A 7,938-nucleotide genomic window follows, 5' to 3' on the forward strand; every position below is an offset into this window, starting at 1 on the left:
TACTTAGGTGATCCAAGCCTATTTTGCTCTTTCCAGACTCTGAGAGTTTCCAGATATTGGGTCAGGGCATCACCCCAACTCCCATTTTATTCTGGCTGGAGGTGTATAATTAGGCATCATTGCATACTAATGATATCCATCCTCGGCTGAAGAATTACTTTACACAAATGAGTTCATGTAATTGTTAAATCTACAAGTCTCCACCTCTCTTCCCCCCACAGCCACCAACTGAGAGCATCCACTCAGAATGGAGCAGACCCACTATAATGCCCACAACTCCCAACCTTATTATTTTTTATTATTATTATTATTTATTAAATTTTTATACCGCCCTTCTCCCGAGGGACTCAGGGCGGTTTACAGCCAAAATAAAAACGACAGCAATATACACATAAAACCATGAGTTAAAAAACTTATTACACAAATGGCCGAATTAAAACATTAAAATAAAACCCCATAAATTATAAAATATTAAAACATTAAAACTAATTAAAATCCTATGCCAGTCCTGCAGGCAACCCAGAAAGATAGTGTGCAATACTGCAATACTGAAGGCTTCTGAGAGATCCAGGAGAAAGACAAGTGGGCTCCTTTCATCTAATTCCCCATAAAGGTTTTCCATGAGAAGTATCGGTGTTGTTTCCACTCCACATCCCTTGGCTTGAATCCTGACAGCCAAAAGTCCAGATAGCCTCCTTCTTTCATTGTCCCTGGCAGCTGCTACACCTTCCAGGGAGGAAAGATTTGGAAGTGGAGCAGGTACTATTTAAACCTGCTGGGTTTGAGGCAGATTGTGGAGGAGACAAACTGGGCCCTTTCAAGCCTTGGGGTCCCTTTCTCCTGCCCATTCCATTTGACTGCAGAGCCAGCTTTCCGTCCTCAGGACCCACAGACTCAAAAATTCCTGGGTTATACAGCCTTCAGCTTCCAACCGACCAGCTTCTAAACCGGTATATTTATGAGTGATTTCATTCAAAAGTATCCAGCCAGACACTGACAGTGAACACTTGATTGTCAACCTCCTTTCTCTGCTTACCTTCTTTACAACATACAATTACTATACTCTGGGTTTACCTCTCCTCCACCACCAACCCCCATATTGCTGGACTCCCCTTCAGCTCAGTTCTCATCTAGCTATAGTCCAAAGGAGACCTTTAATCTTTTCTCAGCACAGGCAGTCAGGAAACTCCTTTCTGGTTCCCACCTCCCACCCAGAATCCATGTTCCACACTGCTCGGCTCCCAGGCTTTGGTCCCAGAATCAACCCATCAGGCAACAAAAATCCCCCTCATCTGGATGTCAGCATTCATCCTGACCATCTCTAGCCAGGGTTCACGTTTCCAAACTTCACCCCTCAACCAGCCAGCTTTGTTGCTGCAGAAATCCCACACCCTTTTTCCTTTGTTCCAACCTCCACCATCTAGAAAGCTGTTCACTGGAAGAGCATTGGCAACTTGCTATGAACCTATCACTCCTTGTTGATTTCTGTACTGGAAACCAGTCACAAGAAGCTTCTGACCCAAAGTTACGCTCTGGGTAACTCCTGATCATCATAGCTCATCACCCACTATGACATGACTCTTGGTTATCCAGTCCCCACAGCACCATGAACACAGAGACGTGGATTAGAAACCAGCTCTTAGCCTGACTTCACATTTCAAATTCTTGGAGGATAAGAGTCAACCTGCATAAAGTCTATTGAAGCAGGATTTGTAACTTTAAAAGAAAATTGATCCCTTTATAGGAAATATATGAGGTAAGCAGCAAAGTCTAGCACCTAGGGAGCTACATCCTACTAGAAGAAGGTTCAGTATGTAATGCAGTTGCAAAAAGAAAAAGCAGGTGAAAACCTAAGCTTGTTGCCTGAAGTCTAATGTCCAAATCAAGAAAAATCATTGTTCCTCTCCATTCCATTCATTCAATGTTGCCCCAGTTCTGAACTTGCATCTCTGAAAAGTCAGTGACTTGAAAGGAGGCGTGCAGAGGGGCTGGGGAAAGAAAACCTATGAGGGAGGTATGGGTTGTTTTTAACTGAAGAAGACTGCTGGAAGACATGGTAGTGGTCTAAAGACTATCTGAACACTGTCAAGTGGAAGATGCAGCAGAATCATTCAGAATTACTCCAGGAACAACAAGAAACAATAAGATAAAATTATGGGGACAGATTTTATTTGACATCAGAAGAATTTCCTGTAGTAAGAATTGCTCAACAGTGAAGTCAACAGCCTTGGGAGGAGGTCTTCCCCTGAAGGTGTTTAAACGAAGATGGATGCTAGATCAGTGCATTCCTGCAGGGGGAAGGGACTGGACTCTAAGGACCCTTCCAACTCTTATATTTTATGGTTTTTCTACTTTCTATTCAAAAGTAGAAAACAAATGCATATGGGAAGCAATCGTATAAACAAAGAGTAGGCAGAATAAAATACCAAGGACAGGCACCAAAGGAATTCCTAGTCATCTACATCCCCTATGCTGAACAGTGATGAGATGTTGAGAGACAGGGGGTGTCGTGTCCCACTCCTCCGCTGACGGCCAGGTCAGGGAAATCCGAATCAGGCTTGCCTCTGCAGCTCTGCCCAAAGTCCTAGCAAAGTCCTCAGGGCGGGCAGGAGACCAGAAAGTGACTTCAGCAAGGTATGTTTAGACTTTGCCTGACTCAGAGACTGCCAGAAAGCAGATCCTTTATATAGGCCATGGGGTGTGGCTCCATGACTCAGCACTCATTAAGGCCTGCCCCTCCCTTCCTTCTGTTGCCTCCGCCTATCCAGTCTTCTGATGCGAGGGTCACTCCAATCAGCTGTTGGAAGTAAACTTTCCTCAGGCTCACATGCTGTGGAGGAGGGGGAGGGGTCTAGCTGCTCCGTTTGCCTGGGTATGGAGCCAGGGCTGGGGCCGGGGGGTGCTCCCTCCTCTGCAGCCTGCTTGGGCATGGAGCCAGGGCTGGGGCCGGGAGGACATTCTTCAGCGTTCGGAAGCAGATAAGCAGACCCCGGCTGCGGTGAGAGAGGGCAAGACACAACAGGGGGACTTGGACTCAGATCTTCAGCCTCTGGACTCCTTCTAATGAGTCCAGAAGGAGCTGGAAATTGGAAAGTTAAAAAGGATAAGGAAAATGTGGTATTAAATGCAAAGTCTGTCTCTTGACTTTGGTGGCACTCCATCTGTCCCAGTGCAACTGAGATGGTGCCCTTTGAAGTGGGGAATTCCAGCAATGGGATGTTGGGGAGCTCCAGGCCATGACTGCAGAAGAGCTCTCTCTGAAGCCTCTTCTTCCCATCATGCTTCGTCACAGAGTCTATGGACAGCCTAAGCCCAGCATAGTACTATTTCATCATTTGTTCTTGAAATCATTACAGTGAATGATTAACCAAGCAATTTGGGATTTCCCCAAGAAGTGAAATAAAGAGCCCAAAGTCCAGGGCTGCCTTCTGTTCGAGTCAAGATCCAAAAGAGCTCTAAGCAGAGATGGCACTGATCTTCTGGGATGTGGTGAGTACAAGCCAGACAAGGCTTCTTGGCATCCCATCTCAAGGGGCTGCTAAAGGCACAGCAGCAGCTACTTCCACGTCACCCAGAACCCCCTGGAGCACATGCTGCATGGGCGTCTTCCCTGACCTTCCATTCATGCAAAACTCGGCATGGCAGTTTTGAGGGATTCTGCCCAGGCATGAAGTTGGGCTAAATCAGAGTTCCTCAATATGGTTGATGGTACTCTTGACAGGGGGTAGTAATAGTAGAAGTGGTAGTCGTAGTAGTAGAAGAAGAATTCAAAAATAAGACTAGATATGGAAGAGACATTGGAGGTTTTCTAGTCTAACCCCCTGCTTAAACAGGAGATCCTATACCATTTCTTTTTTTATTTATTTATTTATTTTTGTCACAACATTATATACAAGCACACATAATGAAAGAAAAACAATAGGACAGGAACGGTAGGCACTTTTGTGCACTTATGCACGCCCCTTATAGTCCTCAGACAATTTCAAAATTTTCAGAAAATTTCAGACAATTTCAGACAAGAGACTGTCCAGTCTCTTCTTAAAAGCCTCCAGTAACGGAGCACCCACAACTTCTGAAGGCAAACTTTTCCACTAGTTAATTGTTCTCACTATTAGGAAGTTTCTCCTTAATTCCAGGTTGCTTCTCTCCTTGAATCCATTGTTTCTTATTTTACCTTCTGATGCTTTGAAAAATAGGTTGGCCCCCCTCTTCTTTGTGGCAGCCCCTCAAATACTGGAATGCTGCTATCATGTCACCCCTTGTTCTTCTTTTCTCTAGACTAGCCCTTCCCAATTCCTGCAATTATTTTTCATGTGTCTTTTTTTCCAGGCTTTTAATCATCTTAGTTGCTATTAGTTAAGGTAGTATTTATTACGTTATTTTAAAAATTAATATTTAGTTGGGGATGATGAGCAATCTGAAACTTTATGAAGAATTGATGAGCTGAAGAGTTTGGAGAGCCCTGAGCTAGATGAGCTTCAAAGTACCTCCCAGCATCAAGATTCTGACTTTATCCTTCAAAGGTTCCATTTCCCTCAATTTGCTCTGGCTGGGTTTATTCCACAAAATGGGCGCCTTGAGCCACTGCAGGCTGTAAAATAGGGCCTTCATCTCTTTAAAGCTTCCACTCCCTTCCAATCTTCTTCTGGGAAGCCAGAAAGGTGGCAGTAGAGCGCCAATCTCAGAAAGCCTGTCCTTCAGTCATGGCCCCCTCCCCAGCTGGGAAAGCTCTTTTTGTTGGTTCCAGATCAATAATCACTCCTGGCAATTCTGAGGGGAGTTTCCTTCTCCCCCATCCCTTGGGAGGCCCCGCCCCCACAGGTTTGCACTTCAGGGAAGGGAGCAGAATTTATTTTTATTTATTTATTTAATTATTTTGTCACAACAATATATATTAGCATCACACAAAAAGATTATATAGTATATAGACATACATATGAGGTAATATAAGGAAGTATAGGCATATGTATATAAGAAGAAAAAACAAACAATAGGACAGGAATGGTAGGGTAGGCACATTTGTGCTCTTATGCACGCCCCTATAGTCCTCTTAGGAATGGGGTGAGGTCAACAGTAGAAAGTTTTTGGTTAAAGCTTTTAGGATTATGGGAAGAGACCATAGAGTCAGGTAATGTGTTCCAAGCACTGATGATTCTGTTACAGAAGTCGTATTTTCTGCAATCTAGATTAAAGCGGTTAACATTAAGTTTGAATCTATTGGTTGCTCTTGTATTATTGCAATTGAAGCTGAAGTAGTCTTTAACAGGAAGGACATTACAATAGATGATTCTATGAGTTAAACTTAGGTCTTGTCGAAGGTGACAGAGTTCTAAGTTTTCTAAGCCTAGGATTTCAAGTCTGGTGGAATAAGATATTTTGTTGTTTACAGAGGAGTGGAGAACTCTTCTTGTAAAATATTTCTGTACACGTTCAATTGTACTGATGTTAGAAATGTGGTGTGGGTTCCAGACAGGCGAGCTGTATTCAAGAATTGGCCTAGCAAATGTTTTATATGCTCTGGTTAGTAGTGTATTGTTATATTATGTTATATTATATTATGTTAACATAATATATTATATTATGTTATGTTATATTATAGTATTATGTTATAGTGTTATGAATGCTGCCAGGGTCATTGGCCTGAGGAGGATCTTCCAGCATTGTTCTCATTGTGTGGGTGTGGAAGGGTGAAATTTGTTTTCAAATGGTGTTGTGACTCTTCTAGGCTCTGGGTGATAGTTTTATAGGGGTCAGTCAAAGGAAATTAACACAAAGGCAAGTGAGAGGAAAGACAATTTTGAACTAAAAGGTTTAAAAGCTACATAAGTGCATGGCATTTAAAGATTCAAGCAAGGAGAGGGGGCTGAATGTGGACAGTCTAAGCTGAAGAGTGCCCAAGGGCACTGTGGGATGAAGATGCAAACACCTTCCCCCCAGTGCTGTCTGCTGCCCCTCGCCCTGACCTCTGGCCTGGCCAGCAGAAACTCCCTCAGCATAAGCCTTGCCTTTAACTCCCACTTAGAGGCTGGTTCTTCCTTTGGAGAGATTCTGTCAGGTGCATAGATGTGGGGTGGGGGCTTGTTGCTGTTGTGTATGGTCCTATTGGTGGGTTTTCAGGATGGGAAAAAATCAAATCTGATTGGCTGGTGCCTCAGCCAGATGGGTATAAAAGGGGCACCTCGCCTGGTGCCCCTTGCTGAAGTCTCACCCTAAATAAAAGAGCTATGGTCACTCACTTGGTCTCGTGCCTCCTCAATCGCCAAACGCAACATTGGCGATGAAGGTGGGATTGAGGTTGGCACAATAGAGCTGAACGGACCGACCAAAGAACCACCGGCGACTAGACTTCCCAGCCAGACTGATCGACCATTGCCAAAGCTGAGACATCGAGATGGCAGCCGCCTACAATGCCCCGGCCCCATTTGATCCAGCAAACCAAAAATGGGGATCATACATGGCCCGATTTGACTGTTTTCTCGAGGCCAACGATTTCCAGGGGCTTCCGGACAACCGGAAAAGAGCCTATTTCCTACGCCACTGCGGGCCAGCTGTTTTCGATGTCGCCGAATTACTCTCAGAGCCGACCTCAGTGCAATCCGTGCCCTGGCACGTCCTGAAGGAAACACTCTGGGCACACTGTGCACCCATGCTGTCCAAGTTCGTGCGGTGCTACAAGTTCCGCCAGCGGCTGCAGCGCAAGGGTGAGCCGATTTGTTCCTACATCGTCGCCCTGTGAAAAGCAGCCACCCACTGTGACTACCAGGACTTGGGCAATGCACTCCTTGAACAGTTAATCTGCGGGGTGTGAGATCTGCATCTCCAGAGGCAACTTCCCTCGAAAACCAACCTCACGCTACAGATCGCAATCGACGAAGCCAAGGGACACGAATTGTCCAGCAAGGCTGCCAAAACCTTACAGCGACCAAGCGCGATGGGCACCCTGACAAACATGGCACCCGTACACCATGGGGATGCGAGGGTCGAGAGTGGGGACGAAGAGTTTGAAGAAGAAGCCGTTCCGAACTGACCGGGCTGATCATGACAACAAAGATGAGTGCGCCAGTTGCGGAGGCAACCACCATTGGAGCAGTTGCCGCTTCAAAGACGCAATCTCCCGCTGATGTAAAGAAAGGGACAATTGGCTCGAGTGTGCAGGGCAAGTCAACCTTCCCTCCAGAAAAACTGCGTGGAAGGAAAGCCAATTAGCCAGCAGTCATCTTTGCGCAGGCACACTCAAAATGGCTACTCAAAAAAGAGCGCGAAATCCAACCAAGTATGGATCGGCCAGGCAAACACCAGCCAAGAAGACAAGCAGTTCACAATCATCAAGATCAAAGGACAGCCAATCGAGATGAAGATCGACACCGGATCATCCATCACAATCATGTCCTGGAACACCATTAAAACAGCTCTACCTCAGATCCGGAAGGGGCAGTTAGAGCACCAATGACTCCGGGTTCGAGACTACCAGGGGAACAGTGTTCCCGTGGAAGGCATCGCTCAGGTCAACGTTGTCTACATGCCCTACCAAAGGAAGTTACCAGTCACCATCATTCGCAGGGATCTGCCAAGCCTTCTGGGCTGGGACTAGATCCGAGCCCTGGGCATGGAACTCTATGGGGTCAGAGAGATCCACGCCACGCACCAGAGCCTAAAAGACGACCTCCTACACGAGTTCCAGGATGTTTTCACCAGAACCCTTGGCAAGTACATGGGGACCTCCATTTCCTTTAACCTAGACCCCGGCATCGCCCCTATCAGATTGAAAGCCAGGCGGGTCCTGTTTGCCCTAAAGCCGAAAATAGATGCGGAACTAGACAAATTAGTCCACCAAGGGATCCTTGTTCCCACCAACCATGCAAAGTGGGAAACCCCAATAGTGACCCCAATCAAATTCGATGGGTCAATCCACATTTGCACTGACTACAAGGCGACCCT

This window comes from Ahaetulla prasina, chromosome 15 (genome assembly GCF_028640845.1).
Source record: "Ahaetulla prasina isolate Xishuangbanna chromosome 15, ASM2864084v1, whole genome shotgun sequence".
Taxonomy (NCBI): Eukaryota; Metazoa; Chordata; class Lepidosauria; order Squamata; family Colubridae; genus Ahaetulla; species Ahaetulla prasina.